The 16,387-nt window shown below is 39.7% G+C and overlaps 1 protein-coding gene across 4 annotated transcripts in view; it reads right to left on the bottom strand.

Moving 5' to 3' along the window:
* LOC101989151 (zinc finger protein 26) overlaps positions 1–16,387 on the bottom strand; it is a 76,553-nt gene that overhangs the window by 22,343 nt on the left and 37,823 nt on the right. For 2 of the 4 annotated variants that reach the window (XM_005346851.3, XM_026779321.1), the window contains exons 1-2: positions 3,756–3,805; positions 3,416–3,493 (exon numbers count right to left, since the gene is read on the bottom strand). The exons of 1 other annotated variant lie outside the window; for it this stretch is intronic. The gene's annotated coding sequence lies outside the window, so the exon portion shown is untranslated. Of the gene's footprint in view, positions 1–3,415; positions 3,494–3,746; positions 3,806–16,387 lie in introns of those variants that run through there. One more of the 4 variants, XM_026779322.1, reaches the window with a different exon arrangement.

The raw sequence follows: 16,387 nt of genomic DNA on the forward strand, positions 1-16,387 counted from the left end.
ACTCAGGAGGTAGAGACAGACAAAGCTCTGTAATTCAAGGCCAGCCTGGTCTACAGAGCGAGTTCCAGGTCAGCTAGGATTGTTACACAGAGAAACCCTGTCTTGAAATATCAAAAATTAAATAACCCTAACCATAGTAAATAAATATATACACACACACAAACATGAGTGCATGCGCACGCGCACAGACACACATAAACAGGATTTTTATCTTTAAAAAAATGTGACTGAAAAGAAAAGCAGCTCTAAGTTTTGAGAAACTATTAGACATAGACCATAGTAATAGATACTTACCCTTTTCTCTCTCTCTCTCTCCCTACCCCCCCCCCACACACACACACAAACAGGCCTGGGTATGGAAGCCCAGGAAGCAAAAGACAGATGGATCACTGTGATTATAAGGGCAATCTGGTGTAATAGTGAGTCTTAGGCCAATCACTGCTACATAGAGAAACCCTGTCTCAGTAATATTAGTAATGATAATAAGGTTAAGGATATTTGAGTCGGATGACCAAAAGGGAGTTCTGAAGTCACATGGAAATGTTTTTTACACTGCTATTTTTAACCCAGAAATAATTTATCAAAATTAAATACTTTTAAATGTATACAAAATTGCAAAATAACATGCCTTTTTCACTGGAGACATTTGATGTAAGATAGTATAAAAATGTTTGTTCAGTCCCTTTTGTCCTATTTTTAAAGTCACCATATTGAATGATACATCATGAAACTGATGGTTATGTATCTAGGGAACTTCCCAAAGGAGCTCTCTTCCACTGGTACATATACTTTGTCTCATGTGGGAGTCTCTTCTTTTTGTTGACTGGGTAGAACAGCAATCTGTACCAACCATGAATGCTTAAGTTGGTTTATTATAACTGTCAGTTAAAGGAACGTGAACCCAGCCATTGAAGTCAATTGAAGTTGTAAAAATCATTTCCTACTTGACTGAGATTTTACTTGAAGTGTAGCTTTCAACAACAGATTTGTGGTCTGCATTAAAACACACATCTTCACTGTTATTTTCCTGAATTCGATGTTCACTAAATGAGGTTGATAGCCATCGGATTACCAGTTAAGTTTCTAGATTGTCATCTTGCCAATTCACTCCAAACCTAGCTTGCACGATGACAGTGACCAAACGGCTTAAGACCAAATTTCCCTTACTGTCCTTCCCACTAATTCGGATGAATACCAGGACAAGGTAATGTCTTGTTTAGTGTGGGCTTTTATTGTTAGTTTGTTTTTGTTTTCTGAGAAGCGTTTCTCTGTGTAGCTCTGTCTATTCTGGAACTCACTTTGTAGATCAGGCTGGCCTCAAACTCAGAGATCTGCTTGCGTCTAACTCCAGTGTGCTGGGATTAAAGACATGCACCACCACGGCTGCCCAGCGTGGACATTTTTAAATTCTTCTGGGCTACCAAAAGTCTGGTTCTCAGGGCCTATAGCAGATCTGCCCACTCCCACTGTGACTCAGTGAATCTAGGCTTCCTCAACTAGCTATAATCAGCATTTTTGTTTCCACTAATCATACTTTGACAATTTTTCTTGCTGGGAACATCTCATTCTGTTGTCACAGTTAGCCCAGATCTCACAGGCTCAAGCAATCTCTTCCTCAGTCTCAGCAGGTAGGACTAAGCCATCAACTCTCATCAGCTAAGTTACTGCTGCAACTTTAATAGGATAAATCCAAAGGAGGTAGACCTTAAAATTCAAATAATTAACAAATGGTTGTCTTACAATGGTTGAGCTTAGTACATGGATAGAAAGAGATCACATTAAAGCAAATATACCAACAAATATTATGTTTCTCTAATGAAATCTAGATAAAAAATAATAATAAAAAGAAATTTTAAAAGGCCAGGCACAGTGGTCCATGCACGCTTGTAATCCAAACACTAGAGAGGCTGAAGCAGGACTGCACTGGGTTACACTGAGAGTGTCGGGCTAGCCTGGACTACAGACCTTGTGTCAAAATGAGTAAATAAAATAATAATCCTAATGGAACTGGAGAGATGGCTCAGAAATTAAGAGTACTGGCTGTTCTTTCAAAGGGCCAGGATTCAGTTCCCAGCACCAACCTGTAACTCCAGCTACAGGTGATCTGATATCCTCCACGGAAATTCCACTCACAGAGAGCACGGATCTACACTCAGACAAAATACCCATACATATAAAAAGTGAAAGTTTGTTTAAAAATATAATAATATTTAATAAAGTAGAAGAGAGATGGCAGAGTGGTTGAGTGATGCTCTTGCAGAGGAACAGGTGTTTCTAGCAGCAACAGGTGGCTCACACCTACCTGTAAGTCCAGCTTCAGGTGATCAATAACTCAGCCTCTACAGAAAGGCATACATATATACAAAGGTACACACACACATCTCTTTTTAAAGATTTCTTTCTTAATGTTTTGCCTGCATATACATATGTGTACCACCTGAGTGGCTAGTGACCCTCCAGGCCAAAAGAGGGTGTCCAATCCTCTGGAGCTGGAATTACAAATGGTTGTGAGCCACCTCATGGGTGCTGGGAACCGAACCCAGGTCATCTGCAAGACTAACAAGTGTTCTAAAACAGAGGCGTCTCTCCAGCCCCAATAAACTTTGTTTTTAAAGCAAAGCCTACATGAGGGACTATTTAACAAAAGAGAGGGTGGGAAGACGCAAGAGATTGTAAGATCAAAATGCAGAGTGGAAATGTATAAACACATAATGAAACCTATTGTTTTCCTGCGGAGGTTTAAAAACCGGGCCAAAGGAGGAGACTAAAGTTAGAGCAAGATTTAACACAAAGATTCTAAGTTTTCCTGACACATGCTCCCCTACAGAGAAAATAATTAAGTTCAAATATGCTACTTTAGAAAAATAAAGCCTCATCCACTCACTAATAGAGTTCCACTTATTCAATCATGTGTATGTACTAATGTGTACCACATGAGTCTAAGTGCCTGGTCTCCCCATCCCCTCATAGCTGGCGTTACAGCGTTAGAAACCACTAATACGAGAGCTGGGAACCATATTCAGGTCCTCTGGGAGCGCCATGTGAGCTCCTAACAACCAAGCCATCTCTCCAGTCCCAAATTCCAGTGTTTTGTAAGCCAGTGCCAGGCTGCCTGTTTTTCACTTGTGACCACTTTATAGTTGGGATGAAAAGAAGGGGAAGGGATGATTTGCGGTCTGCACACCCCGAGCATTTAAATTTTTCTCTTTTTGCCAAAATGGTGCATGGTAGATTAAAGTAACAACAAAACCGAACTCATGGAATGTATCTGTTCCCAAAACGGAAGGATGCTAAAATCTAATCGCTGGCAGTGAGACGGGATAGAAAGACAGTGGAAAGAGGATATGAGAGAGAAAAAAAAAAAGCCCCTCACCCAGAGATTTTTCCTGTCCATCAAATTCCACCCACTGCTCACCAGTAAGTGCCAAGACGGCCAGCTCCGTGGGGCGATGGGGAGCCAAGCCGGGCTCCAACTGCGGAAATCCTTTTCCTTCTGGAAAAGCAAAATTTTTATAAGATCACCTTAAAGGCGTTAGAGGCAGCAAGGTCTATATTCGAACTATACATACACGGGGTGATCAACGCACACTTTAAGCGAGATGGCCCCCGGCCGGAGCCGGAGGACCGCTGGGCCCAAGCCTCTGAGAGGCGACCGGGCGAGACGCGCGGCCCGGGGACAAGCGGGGTCCCCACGAAGGCCACCACAAGGCCTGACTCCCCACCTCGGCCACCGCCCATCGCCTCACCCGTCTCACCAGAGCCCGTCCAGCCAGCCCGCCACCGGGGAGAAAAGAGAACGGACAGAGCTAAGCCACACCGGAAAAGACGGAGACGAGCTGCGGCTCACTTCCGCTTGCCGAGTCGGAATCCTTCCGGAATAGAAATTTCGGTTCCTGGGACTTGGGTTCGGTTGATCCCGAAGCGGAGGTTCAAAAACCGGGCCAAAGGAGGAGACTAAAGTTAGAGCAAGATTTCTGGGCGAGGCTAGCCTTTCCCGATGACCAAAACCATGATGAAGTTAAAAACACAGCCCGGGAAGTACGGGGTCTCAGGAGGCTCACAAACCTTCCCTCCTCTTGGGTCCTGTTCTTCCCGTGTTGATAACCAGATCTGTGAACCGGCGGCCTCTCGCCCCTACTCAACCACAACAGCCTTGAGTTTTTATATCTGGACACCCTGCTAAATTCTAACCGTAGGTGGTGAGACGGGCTAGAAAGACAGAGAAAATGAAGAGGACATGAAAAAGGAAGAAACCCCTCTCCCTGAGACTTCCTGATGGAAAAATTAAAATGTAAACACAAGTGATACAGCCAAAACTTGCTTACAGAGAAAAAGTGTGTTTTCGTAAAGACATCTCCAACTGATATGTTAAAGACAAATTTAAAAACAAAATATCAGAGCCGGGAATGGCAGTGCACCCCTGCAATCACAGCACCCAGGAGCAGGGCAGGCAATCTCCCGCAGATCGAGATCAGCTTGCTCCATACAGCAAGTTCCAGGCTAGTCGGGGGCTACATAATGAGAACCCATCTCAAAACAAAAATGAAAATAATTGCAACAAAGAAAATTTGCTTACTTCGAGCCAAAATGCCTACAATCTTGAATTTCACTGTATTAGCACTCCCCTCAACCCTAAATGTGAACAATGCACCTCATAAAATCATTGAACAATTTCATTTGCAAATGGAAATTCATTAAGAATGAGTAAACCAGTCATTGTATTTAATTCTTAAATGATATTTAAATTTTAAGCTTTGCTTAATCTTTAAACCTTATTATAAATCACATCCTTTGCAAAATAGAACTGAGAAAGTCACAGATCATTCATATATGCACTGATATATCTATAAACATTGAAGACACATCTAAATGAGATCCCCTGTAAAAGACCACACCTTTGTCTGGGGATTGTGTACTGTCTTTTTCCTACAAAACTTTCTGTCCAAATGTTAGTTGTGAGGGACACATCTAAACTGCCACTATCAGCAGTCTGTGGAGCTTCCTTAATTTTTAAAATTTTATTAAAATACAGTATTTCATCCCCTCCCTCTTTTCTCTCCAACCCCTCTGAAGTCTTTTTAATTTTTTTTTTTTTAAGATGGTCTCACTATGTAGTCCTGGTTGGCCTGGAATTCTCTGTGTGAGCAGGCTGGTCTGGAACACCCCTAGATTTCCTGCACTAAAGGTGTTTGGTCACATGTCCCAGTCCTCTTCTTTCAGGGTTTGTTGTTGTTTTGTTTGTTGCCTCCTGGGGTCAAGGAAATGGGAGACCCACAGAAGACTCCAACATGGACAGATTTGGACATAACAGGCTGTATTGCTGAACGATAAGGTCATCCACTTTTATATCACAGTAAGAAGTTAACACCAAACCTCCAGAGTAGATTTGGTTTGTTTTGTTTTGATTTTGACACATTATTTTACATGATACACTTCCCGATTTCGAGGGGAAAGGAATTTTCACAGTCGTGTGCTCTCAACACAGTCAGAGGGAGCTGACACTGAAACAGCCAACTTGTGAAGTCCATGTGAATGTGTGGCCGCCCAGGGACAACTTGGAAAAGTACAGATCTCGTACAGTACCCAAATGATAGATTGCCAGGTACTAGACAGGCTGCTGCCCACGGGCAGCTACAGTGGCTCAGAGCAAAGAGAAATCAGCCTTCTTGGGTGGGAGGTTGGAGACATGGACTATGTTGGGTCTTAATGCCTACTCTTACTGCCTGGCATCTCCAATCCTGTTTTTTTCTGAGTGAAGTATGCTTTCCCTTCTCAACACTCCTTGTCTGTTCTATGCTTCTGTTTCTGCCCCACTGAGTACTTGTTTTTGGTTTTCTTTCCAGTTACACTTACCATGGAAAGGGGAAGGGGAAGGAACAGGCTGATACATTCCTTCTCTGAGTTCTGTCAACTCCAACACCATAGTTTTTATAATTATTTATTTATATTTTATGTGCATTGGTGTCCTGCCTGCATGTATGTCTTTGTGGGAGTGTCAGATCTTAGAATTACAGACAGTTGTGTGCTGCCATGTGGGTGATAAGAATTGAACTGTGGTCCTCTGGAAGTGATGTGGGAGTCCCCTCTGTGCTGTGATTACCATTAATGAATAAAGAAACTGCCTTGGCCTGTTGATAGGGCAGAACTTAGGTAGGTGGGGAGAACTAAACTGAATGATGGGAGAAAGAGGGCAGAGTGAGAGAGACGCTATGGAGCCTCCACTGGAGATAGACATGCTGAAACTTTGCTGGTAGGCCACGACCTCATGGTGATATACAGATTAATAGAAATGGGTTAAATTAAGATGTAAGAGTTAGCCAATAAGAAGCTCGAGCTAATGGGCCAAGCAGGGATTCAAATAATATGAAACTAGGAGGCATTTTGGGGGTCTTTGAGATAGGCCTACTGGAGGGGTACCCTGCCATGCCTGGTGACCTCATTAGCCTGGAAAAAGCTAAATAAGTCTTTGCCTATATAATAATAGCAGTTAAGACAACTTCTTCTTGACAGGGTAAGTTTTTAACATTGTATGACAAAGAGTTGGGATTTGTAAGAAACAATTTTCTTATAAAAGTTAGTCAACCCAAAAGTGTTATTGGGGTTTCTGTCCTGCCCAGTTCCCACAATCATTAAGTCCCAAAAAAATCACACAGAGGTCTATATTAGTTATAAATTGATTGACCTATGGTGGCGCACGCCTGTAATCCCAGCACTCGGGAGGCAGAGGCAGGCGGATCCCTGTGAGTTCGAGGCCAGCCTGGTCTACCAAGGGAGTTCCAGGACAGGCTCCAAAGCTACAGAGAAACCCTGTCTCGAAAAACAAAACAAAAAAAATTGATTGACCTAGTAGCTCAGACTTCTTATTAACTCTTACAACTTATATTAGCCCATTACTCTTGTCTATGTTAGCCACGTAGCTTGGTACCATTTTTGGTGAGGCAGTCACATCTTGCTTCTTCTGTCACAATGCAGACTAGGACTTCCTTCTTCCCAGAATTCCCTGTTCTCATTGACCCACCTCTACTTCCTGTCTAGTTGTCCCATCTATACTTCCTGCCTGGCTACTGGCCAATCAGCGTTTATTTAAAATATAATTAACAGAATACAGACCACTGTCCCACACCAAAAGCTCGAATTTTCTCAATCTCCCCCTTCCTCTTTGCACTGTTTAGCCAATTTTATCATGTTGTAAAGTCCAGCTCCCAGCAATAGAATGAGATGCAGTCACCCCATGTCAGAGATAAAAACAGGCCATTTTGGCCAAGTGTGCACACTAGCCTAGTATGGGTTCTGGCACACCATTTTTGCAAAAAGAAACCATCTTGCTAAATTACTTTCACTTCATTCACATGTTACTTTGTGTAACTGATGTGGGATTCCCCTCTGCATGCTGTGAATACCATTGGTTAATAAAGAAACTGCTTTGAGCCCATAGCAGAGCAGGGCAGAACAGAGCTAGGTGGGAAAAACTAATCTGAATGCTGGGAGAAAGAATGACAGAGTCAGAGAGAAGCCATGGAACTGCCTCAGGAGACAGACACGCTGAAACTTTGCTGGTAGGCCACGACCTTGTGGTGATGCACAGATTAATGAAGATAGATTAAATTAGAATGTAAGAGTTAGCAAATAAGAAACTAGAGCTAATGGGCCAAGCAGTGATTTAATTAATAGTTTCTGTGTGGTTATTTCAGTAGTCTGGGCAGCTGAGAACAAACAAGAGGCCTCCCTACTACATGTAACACTATAGCATGAATAATAAAAGCCCGGAGACAGATATTGGGGTTCAACCTGAAAATCAGAAAAGCAAAGTAGCCAGTCACTGGCTCTTTTAACTATAACTATCTAATCTTCAACCCCCTCAGAGATCCAAGAAGGAAATAATATTAACTGTGTAACCAGAAAGTTTAAGTAAGCAACTTCCAAAAAATGTGAGAAATGTCAGAAACAGTAGGCTGCCTGGATAGTCACGCAGTTTCTCTTCAACACTGGGGCTTCCATCTTTGACCTACAGGCCTAGCATATCCAACAGACTTCTCTGTGAAGCAGGATATTCTGAAGGGTTGCCCCTCCTTGTCTCGACAATGTTTGGCAGTCACTTTGTTACTGCTTGTCCAATTAGGACAGCATACTGTCAGCAGTTCAGGCAAAGGGCATTTTCCTTCCCAGTGGCTTACTTTTGCTACAAAGAAAGTAAACTCCATGTGGAGTATCTTCAATGCCCATTATCTTCTCTGAAGTGGAGTGGTACTGCCAGGAGCACCAGACATGTCTCATTGTCATAACATTGTCATAAAAAAGAGCTTATGTTATTAAAACATCTTAAATGCCATACTCTGTAGATCTCTGAAGTATTTGTATAGGGGAATGTGTTACAACTGTGGAATTGCAGAGATATCCTGACTTATGAGAAGCCAAGCTATACTTAGAGCCACACTAGGACAGCTCTGCAGGCATGAAGCCACAAGAGAACAGCTCTGGAGACTGGAGCCACAATAGGCTAGCTCAGCCCAGGAGAAAAAGTATCCTGACTATCAGAAAGCCAGGCTACCTGGAGCTGGGGTGCAGTGGGGGATGGTCTTTCTGCAGGATACAGCAATCCTGCTCTTCTCCTAGCAAGCCACTACAGCCGAGTTCTGCTCTGTTCCCTCAAGGGAACATCCTAGCAGAGCTATCTGCTTCTACAGCTCCAAGATGTTACTTCCTTTGCTAGAACTCTGCTAAAGGGAAAAACCCCTGCAGAAATAAAGCAATCTTGTCTGGCTCCTGCAGAAAGTTTTTAATTTTTCTACTCAGACTTGCTCAGCCCCCCTTAAGGAGCTTCCTTTTCTGCTCTGCCTTGCTCAGGCCCCCTAAGGGAGCATCTCAGCAAGGTTTTTCGGCTCAGTCCCCTAAGGGATGTCCCAGCCTGGTTCTTCTATTCTGCACCCGTGAATGAAGATCGTCACCCAAGACTCTTTTGAGAAAGATTTATTTAGGAAGGAGGAGTCCAGGAGAGTGGTGCATCTGCCAAGGAGGGATAAAGAGTAGCCATTAACTAACAGGTAGAGAGGCTTCTATAAAACTTTTTAGGGGCAGAGTTTTACTAGGGAGAAGAAGAGGGATTGATTAGTTTAGTTGGTCATGGGCAGAGATGGCTCAGACTTAATGACCAAACTGTGTTTCTTTCATTAGTCCTTTTTAGCTTTTTTACTTTAATCTTAAGACCAGAGCATATTTCTTTCACTGGCTCTGATTCTAGGGTCAGAGTGTGTTTCTTTGACACTAGTTTCAGAGTCAAGGCTTGTTTCTTTGATCCTGGGTTCAAGGATAAAGACGTTTCATTCGCTGACTCAGATCCCAGATACAGTGTGTGTTTCTTACACTGGCTCTGAGTTTGGAGTCAGGGTGCTAAGTGATTGGTTGGTTTCCTACTCCTGTTGTCCCTTTTACTCTACAGTTTGAAGATGACCTGTCTGTTTAGAATATAACTCTGCTTGAAAATATACCTAATGTGACTACAAATTCAATTGTAATAGGTGACTAATTACTAACCTGCATTTCCTTATTATCCTAAACAGCTAATAATAACTTTCATTAACTAGAAGTTTGCGTTACATTGTAAAATGAGCTGTATAAGTACAACAGCTTGAACAAGATTAGAAATGTGTGTATAGTATGTTTTAACAAAATTAATCTCAAATTGTATCAATATACAAAATTTGTATACAATACACAAAAGTCCAATCCAATGTAAAACATTTAAAATTAGTAGTTGTTTTTTAAAAGTAGACTGAATAATGTTTTTATTTTATCATATCTATATTCTCCCTTTTTTCTTTTCAGATTAGATTCAATAATCTACCCTTTTATCCTATCATAGCTATATCCCCCCTTTTATTTTTTGTTTTGTTTTGTTTTGTTTTTCGAGACAGGGTTTCTCTGTGGTTTTGGAGCCTGTCCTGGAACTAGCTCTGTAGACCAGGCTGGTCTCGAACTCACAGAGATCCGCCTGCCTCTGCCTCCCAAGTGCTGGGATTAAAGGCGTGCGCCACCACCGCCCGGCCCCTTTTATTTTTTTTTTAAGATTTATTTATTTATTATGTATACAACATTCCTTCCATGTATGCTCGCAGGCCAGAAGAGGGCACCAGATCTCATTATAGATGGCTGTGAGCCACCATGTGGTTGCTGGGAATTGAACTCAGGACCTTTGGAAGAGCAGTCAGTGCTTTTAACCTCTGAGCCATCTCTCCAGCCCCCCCCCCTTTATTTTTTGAACCAAGAACTTTGAATCTGATTTCCTTTGTGCAGCTTTTTCCTGACCATTACCAATAACTGCTTGTAACCAATCCCCCTAAACAATGACAAATGTCTATAACCCAATGAAAGACCAAAAACCACCCACTCCATCTCTTGGGAATGTGGGCATTGTGTTCTTAAATTTACTTCCTGCTGTCTGGGGAAAACAGCATCTTTAGGGAATCCTGAGAAGAAAAATTTGGGTTAATTGTCAAGTCCTGGGGGAGGTAGCTGTATCATTTGTTATCCAGGCTCTGTGAAATGGGAAAGTGCAGGGCTTGTCTCAAGTCCTGCCTAGAGTAGTCTATGAGGCTGGACCACCTCACCTAGTCACCTTGAAGTTGTTCTGAGCATTTTGTAGTTCAATAGCTGATCTTTAGGTGGTGTTTTTCAGTTTAGTGGTGCTATTATAGTCTTGGAGGAATCGTTGCTGGGGACTTTTGGAGTCTTCAAAGGTTGCTGTTAGGCATGTTAATGGTTCACTGCCAAAACTGATAGAGACTCAAACCCAAAGTCATGTAGAAAAAGATGAAATCTTTTTCTAGAATTAGTTAGTACTCTGTATGGCCATTAATATGACAAAAAGTTTAATATATATATTAATTTTATAAATCTTATGCCTTAATAAAAACTGTTAAAGAGTCAGTATAAAACCAAAGAATTATGAGATTGGCAACAATAAAATAGTCCTTAAATTTTTTGTTTTTCTTCTGTCCCATATCAGGTAGCTCTTCTGACATGACACAGAGATTTTGAATTTCACTTTAATAAGCATACTTCGGTTTAGAGAAGGAAAGAATCACACTCCAACTTCAAAGCCAGCTTTAATCTTTAAATGGACTGGGGCTACAAAAAGACCATTTGCATTATATGTCTACAGAGAACAGCCAAAACAAACATTTGGAAAGATTTATGAAATTGTGTCCTGTTGGTAATGTGATACACCAATAGGCCAATTTACTTTTTTTTGGTGGACATTTTTTCCTGGATGATTTGACCTTTTTTTTTCAGATGTCACATTTATCCAGTAGTCTTCAGATTCTTTAGCTGGATGTCTTTGTTCTCCTGAAAAGACAAAACAAAACAAACAAAATCCTTTCCCAACCCTAACTTTGGCAAGTTATATCAGATCAAATAAAAAGCATTTATTATTTTTATAAGTTAGTTTGGATTAAATGGCCATGCTGTTTGATGAACTATCATCTCTTCTAATTAAGAGGTGTCTCTTGTTCAAATCAAAACTTTATCATGTTTTTATAATTTACTTATTATTATTTTATGTGCATTGGTATTTTGCCTGCATAGATGTGTCAATGAAGATATTGGGTCCCCTAGAAGCAAAGTTACACACAGCTGTTAGCTGCCATGTAGGTGCTGGGAATTGAACCCAGGTCCTCTGGAAGAGCACTTTACCACTGAGCTACTTCTCTAGTCCATCTTTATCAATTTTGATAGTATTCATAGCTTCTATTCTCCTGTGGAAATGAAAGCAAAAATGTAACCCATGTCCTTGTTTCCATTCTGAGGTGAGTACTTTAAAGTATATCACCTGATTTAATTCTATAGTTTTTCTACTATCCGATGACTCTCCATGGTTGTTGTTTCTTTCTCATTATCATTTAGAAATTCAAAGTTAATAAAGCATTATTTAGTCTATTTCTGATATTCTTTATCATTGCTCTCTGTTTACTTAACATATCCTTTAGAGTTCATTTTGATCTTTTTATATAACTGCCTGCCCAGTAGGATTGTGTAGTATACCTGCAATATGCTTTATGTTATAATAAGCAAACAACATTTTCTTAGAGACATATGCTGGCACAATGTCTGTCTTTATACAGGTATACTGATGATGGCCATAATTTCGAACAAATGTGTGATTACTGAATCAGCCTTTTCTGAAATCAAATCAGTTGTCCATTGAAAACCTGAATAGGTATCAGTGGTGTGGTGTACATAATTTAGTTTTCCAAATTCTACAAAATAGAACACATTCATCTGCAAGTTTCATTTCTTTGAGTACCTTTTGGGTTACTTCCTGCATGCAGTGGTGTTTGGTTGTATAGAAGATAAGTAGGACATTTCCTGATAATTTCCTTGGCTTGTTGTCATGTGATGGAAAGTCTTTTTTTTTTAAATCTTTGCTATTGACATGATGGTTTTTTGTTAATACTCTTATAAGTGGAATTATCTGGCTTTTGGGATAGTTGTTAATCTCTCCAAAAAAAATTACTACAAGTCCTTTACCATGGTTCACTTTCTGCCCATTTGTCAATTTCATCATTATTAAAAGGTACTTAATTTCTGTTGGCTCTATTCCTGCTAACTGATAAAGACTCAATTTTCCTCTTAGAATTAATGCAGAGACCTTTTCTACATAAAATTTTTTCTTAATTTTTTTTTGTTTTTTGTTTTTTTGAGACAGAGTTTCTCTGTGTACCTTTGGTACCTGTCCTTGAACTAGCTCTTGCAGACCAGACTGTCTTACCCTGTCTTGGCAAGATTTGACAGTCTTTTTTCTTGTATCCTGCTTTTTCTATCTGGACATCAATCATTATGTCAGCGGTCAATGCATGGATAGTTCCTTACCCAAAGGCCAGTTTACCAAGAAGAAAACAAGCTCCAAAGCCGGGCGATGGTGGCGCACGCCTTTAATCCCAGCACTCGGGAGGCAGAGGCAGGTCGATCTCTGTGAGTTTGAGACCAGCCTGGTCTACAGAGCTAGTTCCAGGACAGGCTCCAAAGTCACAGAGAAACCCTGTCTCGAAAAAGCAAAAAAAGAAAAAAAGAAAACAAGCTCCAAGTGGAGTGGCTTCAGTGTTCAACATTCTCTTGGGAATAGATCGATGCTGCCAGGAGCAATTGTATCTCACATCAACAGAACCCTGAGTTATTTAAATGCCATATTCTACAGCTCTTTGAAGTGGTTGAAGATTACCTATCTAAGCGGAATACAATCTCTATTTATCTAAAGAACCTCATTAATCTAACTATAAGTATGACAAACATGGATGACTATGACCTATAATTCTTCATACCTATATAACTTAAAGACTAAGACTTCATATTAGAATATTAAACAATCTTTAAACAACTGTGCAACAAACGAGGACAATGACCTCAAAATGTAAACAATGTTTAAGTATCTTGATCAGAGGTAGAAATGTATGTTGCAATATGATAAATATATCCTAAAATTGTATCAATATACAAAAATGTTTTAAGCAGAGGTAGAAGCATACATGCATACAATATGACAAAATAACTTTGCCTAGGTGTACAAATATTGTAGACAGAAACAGGAACATATTCAATATAATTTGAATTTGTATCAGTATTCAAGAGTCTATACCAATATAAATTGCCTATAAATAATAACTCACAAGTATTCACTCTATTACTCACTATTATTAGTGTGAGTAAGCTCACACTAATCTATCTATTATCCCATCCAATTTCCTTATCGTTTTTAAAGAGATCCTGAGCTGGGGCTGGAGAGATGGCTCAGTGGTTAAGAGCATTGCCTGCTCTTCCAAAGGTCCTGAGTGACTCACAAAGGTCATGGTGACTCACAACCATCTGTAATGGCGTCAGGTGCCCTCTTCTGGCCTGAAGGCATACACACAGACAGAATATTGTATACATAATAAATAAATAAATATTTTTTAAAAAAAGAGATCCTGAGCTTACATAATTTCCACCCCAGTCCCTAATCTTATACCAATTATAATAAACCCTAATTGATGTCCCTAACTCTGAGAACAAACTTTGTTTGGAAAGGGGATATCATCTTCTAGATTTATTTCCAGCTGTCATGGGGGTGATGTTCTTTCTATAGGATCCTGAAAAAGTAAAATGATGGTTATGTTTCAAGATTATTGTCCATTATAATTGTGAATAGTCTTTGAATATTTAGTAGGCTTTTTCTGAGGATCCTATTTGGAGTTCTGTCCAAAAAAAAAAAAGTACACCATTTCGGCTATCCAAGTTGGAACCATCTTGAGCAGCTGATACCCAAAACAGGTCTTATAATAGTACTATCAGCATCATGATGTCATATTAACCAGGTGGAATTGTTGTGGGGTCGCAGATTCTTCCTGGAAACTTTAAAGATTACTGCAGGAAAATTTATTGTTCATTATGGAAAACTTAAACATTACTTATACAGACATATATTCAATGAAAGGTAAGAAAGAGACAAAAATAGATATGAAGAAAAATAATTTTTTTAATTCTTTCTTTTTTCTATTCTATACCAAATGGCTTCTGACATGAGATAGAAACTCTGAATTTTTCTTTTATTAACATGCTTGAATTTAGAGAAGGACAGAGCTGTTGTCCAATTCCAAAGTCAGGTTTGATTTTTAAGTGAGTCATGACTATTATTATAGTAGGTAGCATACATAGAGAGATATAGATGTGTGTGTGTATGTGTTTAGTGATTTTTTACCCTCAGACAACCTGTCCTCAATAGTCATAATTCTCTTTGGTTGGTGATCCTATTTAGATAATTATCTTCTCCTCTTTAGGCATCTAGATGTCCAGGGGCTCTTGACTTTCTAAAGTTGAGAATTTTTCTGCAAAGTCAAGAACAGAACCCTTTCCTTACCACCTGTATGGTTGTCATCTCTGTGAATGAGCCATCATTTCTCTTTCTCAAGAGGTTTCTCTTTTTCAAACCAAATCTTTATTAATTTTGATGGTATCTATAACCTTTCTTCTGCTGTGGAAACAAGAGTGAAACCCTTTCCCCAACATAACACATCTCCTGTTTTCCATTCTGAGATCAACACATCCTTGAAGTACACCAGCTGATTTAATTCAAAAGACTTTTCTATTATCCAATGTCCCTCTACTGCTGTTGTTTCATTCTCATTAGTGTTAAGAAAATTTAAGGTTAATAAAGCATTATGTAATCTATTTCTGGGGGTATTTTCATCCCTTTCTGTTCAATATATCCTTTATAGTTTGATTTGATCTTTCTATAACTGCCTGACCTGTAGGATTGTTTGATATACCTGCAATATGCTTTATATTATAATAAGCAAAAAACTGTTTCATTTTCTTAGAGACATGTCCTGGACCATTAACTGTTTTTATTTGTGCAGGTATATCCATGATGGCCATAACTTCTAGTAAATGTGTGATTACTAAATCAGACTTTTCTGAGCTCAAAGCAGTTGTCCAGTGAAAACCTAAATAATTGTCAATGGTGTGGTGTACATATTTTAATTTTCCAAATTCTGCAAAGTGGAATATATCCATCTGCCAGATTTCATTCCTTTGAGTACCCTTTGGGGTACCCTGCAGATAGGGGTGTTTGGTTATAGAAAGAACAAATAGGACATCTCTTTTTAATCTCCTTAGCTTGTTGCCATATAATAGAAAACTCTTTCTTTAAACCTTTGCTATTGACATGATGTTTTTATGAAATTCTGAGGCCTTCAACACACTTAGCTTTGGCCTTTGATCATTTATAAAAGTCTGCCAGAATATATGTTTCCTATTTCCTGTTGGAATTTTTGATTCACCTTCCTTGTTTATTTCATCATCCAGAACAGTATGGCATTTTACAGAAAGCTCTAGATTTTCCAATTTTCCTGGTGAAACATGTCCTCCACAGTGACTGGGAATGACTGGGACACTTTTGATTTGGGGGCCTGTAAGAGGCCCACAAGGAGTTTTCCAATGATAACAGGTGCCTTGTCTGTCTTTTGTTTATCTGCACTCATTGGTCCAATGTCTACATAATCCAGAAGGTTCATACCTTTTAATTTTGCCATTTCCAGAGGAGACATTATTTCTACAAATTCCTTGTCTACAATCCCTTCTCAGGTATCCTATTCTACAACAATTGAAACATTGGCATTTTGACGTCTCTTCATTCCTTTGGAAATTGCTTGTCCTCCCCAAGATTCAGTATTATAGTCAAAGATCTCAGTGTTCATTGTATGTAGGACCCATTCATCCATTGGTGCTGATCTAACCTTTAAAGGCCCAAGTATCTTTTTGCATTCTAAGTTGGCATTTTTAAAAGCCAGAGATTCAATAAGTACTCAGCTAGCATCTGGGTCTGTACTCCTATTTGTACAGCCTTAGTTAGTCTTTG

This window comes from Microtus ochrogaster, chromosome 5 (genome assembly GCF_000317375.1).
Source record: "Microtus ochrogaster isolate Prairie Vole_2 chromosome 5, MicOch1.0, whole genome shotgun sequence".
NCBI classification, from domain to species: Eukaryota; Metazoa; Chordata; class Mammalia; order Rodentia; family Cricetidae; genus Microtus; species Microtus ochrogaster.